Genomic DNA, 18583 nt, shown 5'->3' with positions numbered 1-18583 from the left:
CAGCCAGAACAGGAATTCATTTCCAAGATATCACAAAGCAGTGGGGCGGCATGGTGGCGCAGTGGTAGCGCTGCTGCCTCGCAGTTAGGAGACCCGGGTTCGCTTCCCGGGTCCTCCCTGCGTGGAGTTTGCATGTTCTCCCCGTGTCTGTGTGGGTTTCCTCCGGGCGCTCCGGTTTCCTCCCACAATCCAAAGACATGCAGGTTAGGTGGATTGGTGATTCTAAATTGGCCTTGGTGTGTGGATGTGTTTGTGTGTGTCCTGCGGTGGGTTGGCACCCTGCCCAGGATTGGTTCCTGCCTTGTGCCCTGTGTTGGCTGGGATTGGCTCCAGCAGACCCCCGTGACCCTGTATTCGGATTCAGCAGGTTAGAGAATGGATGGATGGATGGATATCACAAGGCAGAAGATACCATAAGCAAACATCAAAGGGTAGGCAAAAACCAGTAGTCTGACCAATGGCAACCAAATGAAACTCTAACAACTGGACAGAGAGATTGACTTGTGACTTATGAGCTGGTGGTGGTCTGCCAAAGAGACTCTGAGATGAATCACGATTCAGGTGGAGTATGGAGAAGTGGTGCAGAGCTACAATTACCAGGGAGTTCACATAAATAAGAAACTGGACTGGTCTCACAACACAGTGGTGCTATACAAAAAGGGCCAGACCATACTGCACTTCCTAAGAAGGCTCAAGGTCTTTTGATGTACACAGCAAGCTGTTGATAATGGTCTATCAATGCATAGCAGTCAATGCATTGTTCTATGCTTTGGTCTTCTGGAGAAGCAACTTGAGCTGAAAAGATGTACAATGTCTGAGCTGAAAAGATGTACAATGTCAGGAAAGCCTGTTCCCGCACTGAGCGAACTCTGTACACATGGGAAGCTGTTGTAGAAAAGAGAATGGTGACAAAATTGAATGCTTTCATGAACAATCCCTTTTCATTCACTCCAGGAGGTGTACTTTAAGCCAGAGGCTCATTCCTCCATGGTGAGCTAATGAATGCCTTTGAGTGTCTTTTCTACCTACTACTATCAGGCAATCCAATTGTTCTTTCCGAAACCCCAAACTTTTCTTCTTTCTTCTTCCATATCTTTCTGTCCTCTGCATCTTGTTCTGTTACACCCAACACCTCCATGTTCTCTTTAAATGCTAAATTACTTTAGATCATTTTGCAATTTCTGTACAATATACAATATTTAATTATTGATTGAACTATTGTATTAATTGTTCTGTAAGTCCGTATCTTTGTTTTTGAAGCTTCTGCTGCTGTATATATCTAAATTTCGCCTTGGGATTAATACTGTTTATCTAATCTAATCTATTTTTCGCACAAATGATTACTCAAAGAGCATTACAATAACAGCTATAAAAGTAGTGATTAGTGGCTATCCTGTGAAACAATTGTATTTATGATAAATGCCAACCATCGACACCTCCATTTCCACAAACGGGACAAAGAAATGAAAATAATGAAGAAAAAGCCAATAAAGCAGTGTTTTTTAGTAATTCTTTAGTGTCATTTCATGTTGTTTCAAGGTTGCTGATCATGAATAGGATATTTTTCATATTTGATTCTTTGCTGGTGGTCATAACCATCTAGGAGGCACTTCCAGAAGATTGTAGATTACAGATTTCAAACATAAGCATATAGGGTTTCATTTTAGACCATTTCAAGGTGAGAAATTATGAGTATGATGTTATTTTGATTTTGATCCTATATTGGAAACTAGCCCTCTATGGACCGCTACATATAAATGAAACATTTCTATTACAATCAAGAATATTTAGGCTTTAAACATTTACACTGAAGCACACATTTTAAATATTTTAAATATCTGACTTAGGGTTGCTTCTGCTAATTTGGACTTTTTATTTTTAGAAGCAAAGAGTATTTTCTAAATATGTTAATTCGATGTAGCAGTGCTAAGGAATTTTATAAAGAGAATTAGAATATATGGCATGAGTCTAGTCTAGTGGCAGAAGTATCTTTTTAACTGCTTTAATGAAACAATGCTTTTAGAACTTTCAAGTGAGACAATTAATCTATACTAATAAAAGGCAAAGCCCTCACTGACTCACTGACTGACTCACTCACTCACTCACTGACTCACTTATCACTAATTCTCCAAGTTCCCGTGTAGGTAGGCTGAAATTTGGCAGGCTCATTCCTTACAGCTTACTTACAAAAGTTAAGCAGGTTTCATTTCGAAATTCTACACGTAACGGTCGATAACGGTCGACAACGTCCGCCATGTTGAACTTTCTTATTTATGGCCCCATCTTCACGAAATTTGGTAGACGGCTTCCCGGCGCTAGCCAAAACGGATGTACGTACTTATTTCGGTGGTATGACGCCATTGTCGGCCGCCATATTGAATTTTCCACACGTCACTAATTCTCCAACTTCCCGTGTAGGTAAAAGGCTGAAATTTGGCAGGCCCATTCCTTACAGCTTACTTAAAAAAGTTAAGCAGGTTTAATTTCGAAATTCTACGCGTAACGGTCATAACGGTCAACAACGTCCGCCATATTGAACTTTCTTATTCATGGCCCCATCTTCACAAAATTTGGTAGGCGGCTTCCCTGCGCTAACCAAAACCGATGTACGTACTTATTTCGGTGGTATGACGCCACTGTCAGCCGCCATATTGAACTTTCCAACGTCACTAATTCTCCAACTTCCCGTGTAGGTAGAAGGCTGAAATTTGGCAGGCTCATTCCTTATAGCTTACTTACAACAATTAAGCAGGTTTCATTTCGAAATTGTCCGCGTAACGGTCATAACGGTCAACAACGTCCGCCATGTTGAACTTTCTTATTTACGGCCCCATCTTCACGAAATTTGGTAGGTGGCTTCCTTAGCTAACGAAACCAATGTACGTGCTTATTTCGGTGGTATGACGCCACTGTCAGCCATCATATTGAATTTTCCAACATCACTAATTCTCCAACTTCCCGTATAGGTAGAAGGCTGAAATTTGCAAGGCTCATTCCTTACAGCTTACTTACAAAAGTTAAGCAGGTTTCATTTCGAAATTCTACGCGTAATGGTCATAACGGTCAACAACGTCCGCCATGTTGAACTTTCTTATTTATGGCCCCATCTTCTCGAAATTTGGTAGGCGGCTTCCCTCCACTAACTGAAACCAATGTACGTACTTATTTCGGTAGTATGATGCCACTGTCGGCCACCATATTGAACTTTTCAACAGTCTTTGTTACTTATGGGCACATCTTCAAGAAATTCTATCGATCAAAGAACTGTCACTTACCGAATGGTTTCCATGCCCGGAGATACCACCTACCTTTTCCATTCTCTTTGTTACATATTGCACGGCCATATCAGGCTCACTCTTGATATCCGGAGGAACATTCTGTCTTATGTATTGAATGACTGGGACAGGTTCAAGGTGTGGACTGATGACGGTACAGGAGATAATTATACTACACAGGAGCACTAGAAGAGTGAAATGCTTAAGCCCTTCACCTATGGTTCTGCATGTGAGTTGATGGCTGCCACTGAATTGTTCGGTTGTCGCTTTCAAGTGTACCGAAATGGCCAAATATTTTGCACCTTTCGACAACCGCCAATGCCTCTTATACATCTTAGATTCACAGGTGACGATTTCAGTAGTGGACACTTTGATGTTTATGAATGTTTAAACTCTCAAAAGCTGGATGTGATTTTATCGATGAAACTGGTTGTGTGCTTACAACGCTTGACAGATGCCAAATGTCACTTCAACACAACAAATCCTGCAAATATTGTCGTAATTGAACGAATCCAAGCTGTGAGATTTGAGACAAGATTAACGTTCACATGGCCAACTGTAAATTACATGCTCAAGAGTAAGCTCAGCGCACAGCTTGGTCATGTTACAACCGGAAGGCCGAACTGACAACATGGTATACAAAGAGATCCTTAACAAATAATTATTGACATATTGTCCCACAGTTTAAAAAGGTTTAATTTTCTTCTTAATAAAAATTTGAATGCAGTACTTCATCGCTGCGAAGCGCGGGTATTTTGCTAGTATTTCTAATATTTGTTCAATTGTCTCTCCCCATTACTTTGTCCACTTCTGATTTTCACATGTTGCAGAAAAGTAACATAATCAAGTCACATCCTTGAGTGAAAATCCAATCTGTATGTTTAAACTCAAATCAAATATAGATAACCAGAATTAAAACTGAGTTCACTACACTACTATGAAAATGGCTATATTGCACAGGCATATACCAATTTATGGTTGACTGTGTTGACACCATTTTACTTAATGACAGGTGCCACTGGAAAATAATACAGTAATAATTTTCTAGAAATTGCCAAAACCAGCCACTACAGGCCACAAGGGTCGTATGTGTTTTTTTTTTTAATCACATACTTGCAGCAGCACCACCAGGCATAGAATGATACACTCTGCATAGAAGAACGTCAGATCTTCCAAGATGTTTTATTTTCCTTTACTAGGTTGCTGATGGGAGCAAGGAATTGACCAAATAAACTGAATCCATTCATGTTTGAAAATGAATGTAGGGAACCAGTTCAGTAGGGTACATATTACTAAAGTAGGTCTGGAGTTACACATTAGACTGTATTCCTAATGTAATATATAACAGTATAATTCTATACTGTTGTCCCACTCACAACCAAAAATTAGTTGCCTTATTTTGTTTTGTGTCTAAGCACATGCAACTGCTTTGCTAGATTCTTGTCGTTGAACTGGAGAGAGAGAGAGAGAGAGAGGCAGTCTGGGTAAAAAGGTTGCTCCCATAGGTGACAGCATAGGGTCTCTAGTGGAAGAAATTGAAACAATGCTGTCCTTTTAAGCACAAGGCCAAGGAGGAATGTCAGGAAGAGCACAAAGGGGGCAGAACATAACCCCAGATTGTGTTGAGTAGTAGGGTGTTCACCCATTTAATGGAAGAATGGCAATTTATACCAGCAGGTAAATTGTAATAGAAATGTAACATAAATATTTAATTCCTCTTTTCAGTGTGTTATTATCCTTCTGTAAATAACAGAAAAAAACATAGAAATACACACTTACATAGGATATTGTGTGAACTAAGTTCACTTACAGACCATTACTCAAAAACTACATGTGCTATAGTTTCTCAAAAGATGGCCTCAGAAAATGTGTGAGAAAGCAGGCAGGTAAAAGGTAACCACATGGTGACTCAGAAAAAGGAAATGAGCAAAGCCCTAGTCAAGAAAAGAAAAAATGTAAGGATGCTTCTTTTATTGTGTTTTTGTGTTGAAAGACATAATTAACAGCTTTATAAGTAACCCAATATCACATTTTTATGGATTTTATTAATGATATGACAGACCAATACACCAACACACTTTAAATTTCTAGACCTTGTAAAATTAACCAAAATGTATTGATGCATAACTATTACTTTTCATTTTTAGTTTCATAAATGTTGGCTGCATACTTAAATTTGTTGTCCACAAAAAAAAATCAATCAAACAAGATGCTAATGCCTAGGTCTGTCTCGACTGGCCTCAGCTCATGGTGATATACAGTCATGTCCAAAAGTATTTGGACAGTGACACACTTTTCCTCATTTTCAACCACAACTTATTTAAAATATACAGTAACAATCATTATGTGATTGAATTGTATATTTTCAGCTTTAATTAAAGTGGTTTACCAAGCATATCGTATGATCCATTTAGGAATGACAGCCAATGACAGCATAGCCTCCACCCCCTCTTCCAGGAGCTCCAAAGTACATTATATGGACAGTTGACTGACAAGCTGTTCCATAGCCAGTTGACAGCAGCTCCTTCATTATTTCATTAACTATTAAGGAGGTAAAACGTCTGGAATTGATTCCAAGTGTAGAATTGCATTTAGAAGTTGTCACTTTGGACTCTCAATATGAGGTCCAAAGAACTGTCAATGCAAGTAAAAACAGGCCATTACTAGGCTGAGAAAACAAACAAAACCCTTTAGAGAGACAGCGGAAACCTGAGGAGTAGTCAAATCAACCATCTGGTACATTGTTAAAAAGAAGGGATGTACTGGAGAGCTCAGCAACTCCAGAAGGCCTGGACAACCACAGAAGACAACTGTGCTGGATGATTGCAGAATTCTGTCCTTGGTGAAGTAGAACCCTTCACAATATTTAGCCAAACCAAGAACACTATATGGAAAGTAGACCCATCACTGCCAAAGTCTACAGTCAAGAGAAGACTTCATGAAACTAAAGACAGAGGGTTTACCACAAGATGCAAAACTTCTAAAGTTCTGGAAAAAATTTTTTGGACAAGGGAAACTAACATCAATAATATACCAGGATGTTGGGAAGAGAAGAGTATGGAGAAAAAAGAAATCGCTCATGGATCCAATGAATATCACAAAATCTGTGAAACACTGTAGAGGCAGTTTTATGGCATGATCATGCATGGCTGCAAATGGAAGTCAGTCACTAGTATTTATTGATGATATGACTGTGGGCAGAAGTAGCAAGATTAATTCTGAAGTATATGGGGCTCAAATTCAGCCAAGTGGTACAAAACTGATACAACAACACTTCAGAGTACAGATGGGCAATGAGCCAAAAAATACAATGAGCCAAAAAAAGTGAAAAAGGGCAAACTAAATGCACAGACTGCATACACTGAATGCCTCGAACTGCACATTGCACATTCATTACTCGTCAGCACTAAGACGGCAAGCAATTGAAAAAACGATTTTCAACATACATACCTGTTCTATCTGTACAAGGATTCTGTGTTTTTTTTCCATAGAGTTGTAGAAGCATGCATGGGTTGGTTGCACTTTCAAATTTAACAGTCCTTCACTGGTTGCACTTTTAAATTTAACTGTCCTTCACAGAAAAAAATCAACCTGCAACATAATGTCTTGTGAATGATACCTACCTGATATTGATCTCCTTTCTGTATTATTTTTCCTTCAATTACTGTGGCTACCTTTAAGGCAGAAAATGGTACTGGGCTTTTCAAACCTCTTTGTTGGTATGTACTGCATGGCCTTGATTGGGGAAAGCTTTAACTGAACATGCAAACACACGATTAAAAGAACAAACAACAGGTGGTCTTCATTTAAATCGAAAAATGACCTTTAAGTTCCAGTTCTAAACTGGAAAGTTCAAGTTGCATATAGAATTACCAAGATGGCACTTAGGACTGCAGCCACAGTAGTTTAGTTTTCTGTCTTTGTCTTTTTGTGTTATATTCGTTGTCACCATGCAAAGTCATAAAACATATACACAGGAAGAGCTTTTGAATATCAGTCACAGTGTGCCACCTGATGTGACTCACGATATTATAGCTACATCCATGGATCTTACAACTTTGTTGATCACAGGTGCTCATGTAACTAAATAGGTAGACTGATGGCAGAGAACCAGAGGCAGGAGAGCTGGTGTCATGGTTTGATTCATGAAGCGAGGACTACAGCAACCACTGCCTGGAATATGTCTGTCTAAAGTGTGCTCGCTGGCAAACAAACTTGACAAACTGAAGCTGTTAACATGTACTAAAACTGAGTTTGTCTTTTTTTTCAGCTCTGTGTTTTACTGAAATGTGGCTGAATTAATGTATTCTTGAATCTGGACTGGACTTGCCCAACTTCAAGCTGTATCAAGCGGACTGCATTATGAAACTTTTCAACAAAACAAAGTGGTGAGGAGTGTGTTTCTACATTAATCAAGTCCGGTGTAATAATGTGATGGTTCTTTTTAAATAATGTTCTCCCAAACTAGAATTGCTTATTATAAATTGTAAGCCATTTTATTTACCACATGAGTTTTCCTCAGTAATTCTAGCCTGTGTTTACATTTGCCCACGAACTAATGCTCACGAAGTGCAGTGGCGAGTCACTGATTTAATCACAGAGATAGAAAAAGATATCCCTGACTCACAAATATTATTCTGAGTGACTTTAGCCATGTCTGTTTTAAACAGGTCCTTCCTAAATATCATCAGCAAATAAAATGCCCTACCAGAGAAAGAAATATTCTAGATCACTGCTATGCAGCTCTTAAGGCTGCTTATTATGCCTTCTCCCTACCTTCCTTGGCAATTCTGACAATTGTAATTTTCACCTTATTCCTTTTTACAAACAAAAGCTGAAAACTGTAAAGTCAGTAAAAAGAACAGTTAGAAAGTGGACCAGCAAGCAATAGAGGAGCTTTAGGACTGCTGTGCCTGTACAGACTGGAGTGCCTTCAAAAATGTCACCTCCAACATACACAAATACACTGATGCTGTAACTTCGTATTTTAGTTTTTGTGAAGATGTTTGCATTCCAAAAGAAACAATTGTGAAGTTTAGCAATAATAAGCTTTGGTTCACCCCAGAGCTCGGACGATTGTGTCAGGACAAAGAGTGTGCTTTCAGATCTGGCAGTTATGAGGCTTAAAACAAAGCCAAGTATATCTTGGAAAAAAGGACAAAATGTACAAAAAGAAAGTACTCAGATAAGCTGCAGGAACAACTGTCTGCAAAATACAGTGCAACAGTCTGGAGAGGCCTTAAACAGGTCACTAACTACAAGAAACATTAATCAGTTCTGCTGATCCCAGTCTGGGTAATCAGTTAAATCAGTTTTACAGTCACTTTGAAAGACATTGGGACATAAATCTACCTGATGGTCTCACTTTCACTACTCTACACTCCTCTTCTCCTTGGCTTTCCTCTCCTGCCATCACTGCAAAAGAAGTCTGCAGCTTGTTCAAAAAGCAAAATATACAAAAAGCTGCAGGCCAGTTGTCTACAGAGATTTACAACCAATCTCTTGATCTGTGAACTGTTTCTGCCTGCTTCAAGATCTCTACCATCATTCCAGCAATAAAAAAACAAAGGTCACAGGTCTGAATATCTACACCAGTAGTAGCTTTAACTTATGTGTTAATGAAGACCTTTGGGTGCCTTATTCTGAATTACCCCAAGAATGCTACAAAAGACTTCCTGGACCCTTTTCAATTTGTATATAGAGCCAACTGGTCTTTGGATGGTAGAGCGAATTTAGGTCTGAGCTTTGTTTACCAACACCTTGATAAGTCAGGGGTATATATGAAGATCTTTCTTGTGGACTTTAGCTCTGCTTTCTATACAATCATCCCAGAGCTCCTAGATAAGAAAATCACCCAGTTCAACTGCCTAGTTTAACTTTCTTATAGTTAAGAAATCGTACAAGTGGTATGGCAGACACATGTTTGACCCATTAACCCTTAGTAGTGGTACACTGCAGGGATGTGTCATTTCCTCACTATTAACACTTTATACAAATAACTGTACCTCTGGTGATTTGTCTGTCAAATTTCTTAAATTTGCAGATGACCTATCACTAATAGACCTCTTTTCAAACAATGATGAGTCCATATACTGACAAGAGGTGGAAAATCTGAAATTGTGGTGCAGTCATAATCATTTTGACATTAACATTCAAAAAAAGAAAATTATCATAGATTTCAAGAAACACTCACCTGTTCACCTATAAATTGCTATAAATCAGCCATTGGAATGACAGAATCCTTTAAGTTTCTGGGCACTTTGTTGTCACAGAACCTTAAGAGGGACAATAACATTACATGCATTATTAAGAAAACCGATCAGAGAATGTTCTTTTTGCACCAGCTGAGGAAATACAGCCTCCCTCAAGCAATTGGTCTAATTCTATACAGCATTCATCAAGTCCATACAGACTTGATCTATAACTGTCTGGTTTGGTGCTGCCTCTGCTCAGACTAAGGCCAATCTACAACTCATCATCAAAGCCTGTGAAAGGATCATAGGCGTAATTTACTGCATACTGAAGTCCTGTATGAGTCCATGGGAAGGAAGAGACCCGCAAAGATCATTGCTGATACCAGGCATCACCTGTTCCAAAAACTTTGTTCCAGTAAACACCTTCATGAAGTGAAAGCTAAAATTAACATGTCACCTGGACATTTTTTTCCACGTGCAGTTATTCTTACTAATCAGTTCTGAGCTTCTACTCAGTATCTATATATATCTGCACAATAGACTGCCTGGATATTTTAATCTTACTGTCTCTTTATTTTTTGTATTGGCCTTGTATGGTTCATCATATTTTATCATTTTATATTTTATCTTCTTATATTTATTTTTTGTATTCTGTGATTTCCTTGTGTGAACACCATCAAGAAAAAATCCTAATACACATTAGTATACCTGACCAATAAAGTGAATTCTGTTATGATAGAAAAAGTGAAAAAAATGCCTAAGGAGCTGAGTTGTTATAAACATTTTAACATTTAATTAAATTACTGAGGGAAGCTTATTACTCATTTTGCACAAAGTCTTTTGGGGCTGTGCCCCACCGGCCCTTATAATGTAAAGAAACAGAAGTAGATCTCAACAGACACCACGTTCTTTTCAATTTTAATGGTATGGTAACACCGTCAGAAGATACCTAAACATTAAGTTCTGTCCTGGGTCTCTAGTTTGAAAGGATCTATAATTTGTTATGAAGCTTGTTTGGATGCCTGTATAACTAACCCCAGCCTGTTTGACTTTAAATTTCAAAAATATAAATGACATATAAATTAAATAAATATATTATCAATGATCTCTTTTATATCCACAATGGCAGAAAAAAGTGGGACAATGAAGTTGTCATCTGATTAATGAATATCTGAAATAGGCAGGACACTTAAAGTATTAAATACTGTAAAAAATGTATCAAGAATGACCCTGAATTTCACCCTGAACCTAAGCTGAATTAAGAATGAGATACAGTACATACACCCAATTCCAATTTAAACAATAAGGATGATGTATGTTGAAGGCATTTACCTGCTACAAACTAATATAATCTTATTCAGGGCTCTCAGAGTGAATGTGAAAGACCAGGATTGTCAGTCAAAAGTTAATAAAGTACCAGCAAATTATACAGATAAACTCAGTGACACATTAAAACGTTTATAGTTCATCCCACAAACAAAAAGACATTTGTGCAAAATCTACAATACTTTTATTATATATTTATTAAATATAAAAAAGTGTGAGTCACTGTTCAAGTAATTACCTTCCTATATTCTGGAGTGTCTTAGGTGAGTAACTTAATATTCTCTGGGCTATTAAATTGGCTGCAGTTATCCTCTTTGTCATTCATTTTTTATTTTATACTGGATAAATTCAAAATTAGATTATGTTTGATATATATATGATTGAGCATTATGAATAAGTTACCTTATTTTCATAACTTTCAAAAAAATATATTTTTTTTTCTTCCATGAATACTTTTAACAACCAATTTTGAGCAGAATAATACAGGTGTGTTGAACTTTGAACTTTGAAGGTATTTCCACTGATCTTTTCTTGCTGCTGAGCTTTGAATGTTAACATGATAACGTACATTCCTAAAGTATTGCAGATTATTTTCCATGAATTAATAGGCACTTCCATATTAATGTGTATCTGTAGTGCTGTAAAAATCACTTACTAAATGGCTTTCTTTTTAAAAATACTTTAAAAATCAATCTACCATTTCTACTGCCAGTATCATTAAATAATAAAATGGAATATAATAACTTGATCAAACTCCTCAGACAGGTACAGATATATACTTTTCATTGATCAAGTGACGTCAGTACATATCATTCAGTTTTCCTGCACTTGGAACAACTAAGATGAACATCATGCTAATTTCAAATATCAATAAGGTTTATAATTGTGGGCTAAATTTAAGGTTTAATGATATAGGATAAGACTGCAGTGGTGGCTTATTGGTTAGAACTGCCGCCTAAGAGCTCTGTACGACTCAAGTCCTAGCCAAATCAATGTCAGTGCGAAGTTTGCATCTATGACTTGTGTCATCTCTGAAAACTCTGGCTTTCCAGAAGGCAGATAGACATGTGCTTTTGAATTACCTGAGTTAGGATGGAGACCATCAAATAGATTTAACCCAGAATTAAATTCTTACATGGTAAATATGTTTTGGGCCTGGTACCATTGTAACCTCCTAAATAAAAACAAAAGCACAATAACCAACAAGCACAAAACTCACACAATTTAACAGACACACTCCCTCATTCGCTCTTGGACACTCAATAACATCTCATCTCATGCCATCACAGTACTGGCCCATCTGGACAATAGGAATGGGAATTATGTGCAAATGCTATTTAGAGACCATACTTTATTATTTAACACATTAAACCCATCTAACCTCATCACCGAGGTCAAGAACCCAAGTGTGAATACTTCACTATGCAAAAGAGTTTTTAATTTCCTCACAGACAGACTCCTGGTGTTTCAATTGGGTGGCCACACTTCATTATCCAACACCCTCAACGCAGAGGCTCCACTAGGCTGTATTCTTAGTCCTCTACTATACTCCCTCTATACACATGATTCTAACATAATTGTCAGGTTTACTGATGGTACATCTGTGGCACATCTCATCTCTAACAACAGTGAGCATGCTTACCTGGTTGAAGTGGAGAGTTTGTCACATTGGTGGCAGGACAACAGTCTACTTCTGAATGTCAGCAAGACAAAAGAGTTAGTTGATTGTGGACTTTGAGTCAAACAGCATTTGCACTTTCACATTAATATTAACAGAACTCCAGTGGAGAGGTAGGACAGTTTCAGATACCTTGGTGTCTACATCACAGAGAACCTAACCTGGCCCAAGCATTTTGGCACCTTAGTGATGATGGCATGACAATGTCTTTACCCCCTCAGACATTTTAGGCTGCTCTCCCAGATGCTAAGGGGCTTCTATATATTCACCATTGACAGGAAGTATTACCAACTGGTTTGGAAACAGTGTGCAGCAGGACTGCAAAGCTTTGCAGAGAGTGGTGCAGCCAGCTGAATATACTATATCACTGACTGTGCACTCTCTAACTTCCAGGACATCTATATTAAACTGTGTTTGATGGTAAAAACTGGATTGCAGAATATATTGTGTGCAACCTAATGTTCCATTCTAGGATTCTAGACAAAATTACGATAACTTTCTGCAGCTTGATCTCTAATTTCCTCTTCCAGTGAGTGTTGCTTGGTGTCAGAATGCAGCACATTCTCTCAACAGTCTATCAGGACTAATCTGTTACTGTTTGGAATACAGAAATAAATTCCAACAAGAAAATATAAAACAAGAAAATGACCTTTAGTCACATTAATTGTTAATGTATTACAAGTGATCCACAGCAAAAAGAGATACATGTCTGGGATGTTGCAAAAATCAAGTGTTTAGTGTGACATATAATAATACTTTTTGATAATCATAATGTAAACTGGTTGATGCATGAAGCATGACTTTATACCAGTTAGATGTCGTCAGGAGTGAGAGTTTCTACATAGCTAGTGATAAAGAAACGTAATTCTGTTTTGGTTTACCAGATTCAGGCTCTACACTTTCCAATATTTCATTAAAATTCACACTCCTTAAAATGCACCTATAGCCTCCAAACTTGCTTAAAATAAAGCATAATCAAAGATAATTTATACTGAATTCTTTGAAAAATGCTTAGAAGCAGATAAAAAAATAAAATATTTTGACCTTTTGTGATAACAAGCTTGAACATGGCCTTGACAGTGGTGTTGAATTGTTTTTACCATCAATCTCAACTTTTTTTTAATTGCATATCTCTTACTAGAGGTAACAAATTGTTACAAAAGTAATCTTTGATCTTCAGTGTGTGTTTTCTGTTTCTTTAACCTCTCTAAGCCATGCACTGATTTAACATTTTATTTATTAAATTTATCAGGATTAAAATGTGTTTAGGAAGTGTTATAACTGGACACAGAGTAAAAAATGGCCAGAAAATGCTGAAATTTAAGTCAAGTAATCACTTAATAAATACTAAGATGCAGTAAGACTTATCACTTTAATCATTATTAATCCATCCATTATCTAACCTGCTATATCCTAACTACAATGTCACGGAGGTCTGCTGGAGCCAATCCCAGGGTGCAAGGCAGGAAACAAACCTCAGGCACAATGCCAGCCCACCACAGGGTGTGCACACACACTAGGGACAATTTAGGATTGCCAATGCACCTAACCTCGCTTTGGACTGTGGGAGGAAACCAGAGCACCCAGAGGAAACCCATGCAGATATGAGGAGAACATGCAAACTCCATGCAGGGAGGACCTGGGAAGTGAACCCAGGTCTCCTAACTGTGAAGCAGCAGCGCTACCACTGCGCCACCGTGCCACCCATCATTGTTAATGTTAAAATAATTTTTTTATTATTTGTAACAGCTCGGCAATAAACGGTTAATGAATACTTGAAATAATGTTTGTTCTAAATACTAATAAAACAGTGGGGAGTTAAGTTTAATGTAATAAACATCCAGACTTTAAGTATGCATTGTACTACAAAGATTGTAGTGGACTTTAGGAAAAACAAGGTTTCTTTTGTCTTCTTTCATGGGTTACAAGATAAGGTGGTTTAGGTAAATAAGAATCTGTTAGAGCACAGAAAAAAGAAATCTGAAAATGAGCTGAAAAATTGAAGAGACATATTAAAAAAGGCTGAGGTCCTTACGCACAGTTGGATCATTGCTAAATATGCTCTGGTAATCTGTGGTTTCAATTGTGTTGTTTTACACAGTGATATATTGTGGACATTAGAATTACAATAGGAAATGCCAACAAACGTGACAAGATAATGAGGAAGGCAGCTATGTTCTGTGGTTTAGCATGAAATTGTTGGAAGTTGTAGCCAAATGAAGAATGTTGGTTAACTTGCTCAAAAGTGTCTGACTATCATGAACAACTCCCCAGACCTTCTGCATGGCAACTTGGTCAACTTGCACAGCACATTTACAAGGTTGATTCTGCCACTAAGCTCCATTTGTGCATATCAGTTTTAAACAGATTACATTTATTTATTAACCTATATTTCCTACTCTTTCATCCTGAAGTGCAGTTTTTGTGTGGGTTCTGCTATAAAAAAAGAGAATGAGTGAGATTTTTCACTCTTAATCAAGCCAGGATCATAACCTAAATAAACACAGAAATAACTGATTGTCAAAACCAAAACAAGTAATTGTACTAAAAAAAAAAACAAAGCCAGTTTATATCCTTGCTGTAAATAGCCTAGATAACAAAAGATCTGAAGACCTGTTTAAGTTTTTATCCAAAGCCAACATCTTTTAAAGTTGTAGTGTCATTATTGTGGCCAAAGTGGAGAATTGGTGGTGTTCTACTGGCATCAGAATTAAATCAACGAGAAGATGCAAATTGATTTTGATCACAAATCAAAAGCATCTACTACATAATAAAACACCCTCAGAGCACTCTGATTGGTCAGTTTGGTTGTGATGTGATGCGTCAGTTTGACTTTGATGATGCATTCAAAAGAGAAAGTGCGAGTGTAAGTCATCCAAGGAGCAGTAAAAGCATATGAGACATGTCGTGAGACTCACTTTCAAAGACAGGATTATAAAAGTGGACACAAGGTAAAAATGGTGCATCAAAACTAATGACAGAGTCTGAGAAGCAGACTTGCTCAAGAGAGATTCAGACAAACATATATACTGAGGGTTAGGGACGCAGAATCCCCACAAATGCAAAAATCTGTGAATACATTTTGGACCCATAATAACCGTGTAAGTTGTTTTCACTAAATAAGATGCAAAATGTTGTGAGAAACGTGAAATAGAAAGATTGCTGCACAAGTAAATCATGTGCATAATACTGGCTGTCAAGATAAAGATGGGTGCTGTCCTCCAGACAAAGGTCATAGTTCAGCAGTTCTTTAATGAACTGTAACTTTTAAGAAACTTTAAATTATAATAAACTTGTGCGTATATTTATGGTAGTAAATGACAAAAAAAAAAAAATTAATATCATGAATTGAAAAGTAATCTAACAAAACACAAAGCAGAAAACAAACACAACATAGTCCAGTTTCACAGATGCAGATGAAGGTGGCGAAATGAAAAGTTAGGTAACATTTTGTACTACCATGATGCCAATGTATGTGAGTATTTGTATAAGTTGTGAGTGCTCCCAGAAAAGACGTTTTCTGACCCAGACAAATTCACATAAACAAGTGGGAACAGGACAAGAACATCAATTCCAGAGAAAACTGTAATTTCGATAATTGTAATGTTATTCCAACAGTACAGTCAGGCGTGGAAACAAACAAACAAACAGCACAGATTGCAATTCTGCTTGCTTGTTATGGTTCACTTTTAAAGATAACATTCTCATTTTTAACCGAGCAACCTTTGAGCAACCACCAAAGATCCCCAATGACACTACTCCCAAGATTGTTGGAATTTGTAGTCCATTTAAGTAGCAGGTCTACAGTGTTGGTTGTGATTATCCACAATACAAATAATAACTTCCCACACAAAACCATGAATCACAAGGGCTGACCTGTATAAGTAGAAACATCAAAAACCTGTTTTTATGGCAAGCCGAATTAACATTTAGAGATATCTCAAAATGGATTTTAAGATATCTGGAAATGCATTTTAGATATCTCAAATTGACTTACAGATATCTAAAAATGCATCTATTTTAAGATATCTAAAAAGCATTTTATGATATCTTAAATAGATTTCAAGATATCTTGAAATGATATGCTGTACATTTTGAAATATCTGAAATGCATTTTAAGATATCTTTAATGCAATTCAAGATATCTTGAAATACGTTCCTGTGCATTTTGAGATATCGCAAATACATTTCAAATTATCTTAAAATAACTTCCTGTGCATTTCAAGATATCTCAAATACATTTTGAGATATCTCAAAATCACTTCCTGTAACATTTCCTATTCTTTCAATGGGACTTCCTGTGTATTTCGAGATATCTCAAAATGAATTTGAGATATCTTGAAATACACTGGAAGTTATTTTAAGATATCTTGAAATGTATTTGAGATATCTTGAAATGTGCAGGAAGTCATTTTAAGATATCTGAAAATGCATTTCAGATATCTCAAAATGAATTTGGGATATCTTAAAATGAGAAGGAAGTTATTTTGAGATATCTCGAAATATAATTTAGATATCTTAAAAAGCATTCAAGATATCTTGAAATTAATTTTTTTTCAGATATCTGAAATACATTTTTAGATATCTAAAATTAATTTCATGATATCTTAAAATGGGTCTCTGCTCCATTTCAGATATCTAACAATGTATTTCAAGATATCTCAAATTGTATTTCAAGATATCTCAAATACATTTCCAGATATCTTAAAACAGCTTCCTGTCCATTTTCAGATATCTCAAATACATTTCAAGATATCTTAAAATGACTTCCTGTGCATTTCAAGATATCTCAAATACATTTTGAGATATCTCAAAATCACTTCCTGTAACATTTCCTATTCTTTCAATGGGACTTCCTGTCTATTTCGAGATATCTCAAAATGAATTTGAGATATCTTGAAATACACAGGAAGTCATTTTAAGATATCTTGAAATGTATTTGAGATATCTGAAAATGGACAGGAAGCTGTTTTAAGATATCTGGAAATGTATTTGAGATATCTTAAATTGTATTGTAGATATCTGAAAATGCTATTGAGATATCTTGAAATAATTGAGTGTCCTTTTAAAGATATCTTAAAATGCATTTTAGATATCTTGAAATACAATTTGAGATATCTTGAAATGCATTGTTAGATATCTGAAATGGAGCAGAGACCCATTTTAAGATATCATGAAATTAATTTTAGATATCTAAAATGTATTTCAGATATCTGAAAAAAAATTAATTTCAAGATATCTTGAATGCTTTTTAAGATATCTAAATTATATTTCGAGATATCTCAAAATAACTTCCTTCTCATTTTAAGATATCCCAAATTCATTTTGAGATATTTGAAATGCATTTTCAGATATCTTAAAATGACTTCCTGCACATTTCAAGATATCTCAAATACATTTCAAGATATCTTAAAATAACTTCCTGTGTATTTCAAGATATCTCAAATTCATTTTGAGATATCTCGAAATAGACAGGAAGTCCCATTGAAAGAATAGGAAATGTTACAGGAAGTTATTTTAAGATATCTCGAAATGTATTTGCGATATCTCAAAATGCACAGGAACGTATTTCAAGATATCTCGAATTGCATTAAAGATATCTTAAAATGCATTTCAGATATTTCAAAATGTACAGCATATCATTTCAAGATATCTTGAAATCTATTTAAGATATCATAAAATGCTTTTTAGATATCTTAAAATAGATGCATTTTTAGATATCTGTAAGTCAATTTGAGATATCTAAAATGCATTTCCAGATATCTTAAAATCCATTTTGAGATATCTCTAAATGTTAATTCGGCTTGCCATATGTTTTGATAAATAATGTGATAGCAGCTATGAAAGAAACATTGCAACAAATTGGCAATAATAAAAAAGTAAAAACAAACAAAACTCTTACGAATAGGGACACCCTATTAAAAAATGTCCTTGTTTCAGCTAAATTTATTGTTACCTATCTGTGTGTTATTTGAGGCTTCAAGCATCAGATAATATTAGATAGATAGATAGATAGATAGATAGATAGATAGATAGATAGATAGATAGATAGATAGATAGATACTTTATTAATCCTAAAGGGAAATTCACAATATTAATGTCTCCAATAT

The sequence above is a fragment of the Polypterus senegalus genome, chromosome 11 (assembly GCF_016835505.1).
Source record: "Polypterus senegalus isolate Bchr_013 chromosome 11, ASM1683550v1, whole genome shotgun sequence".
NCBI classification, from domain to species: Eukaryota; Metazoa; Chordata; class Cladistia; order Polypteriformes; family Polypteridae; genus Polypterus; species Polypterus senegalus.
Note: the sequence above shows the minus strand (reverse complement) of the source record.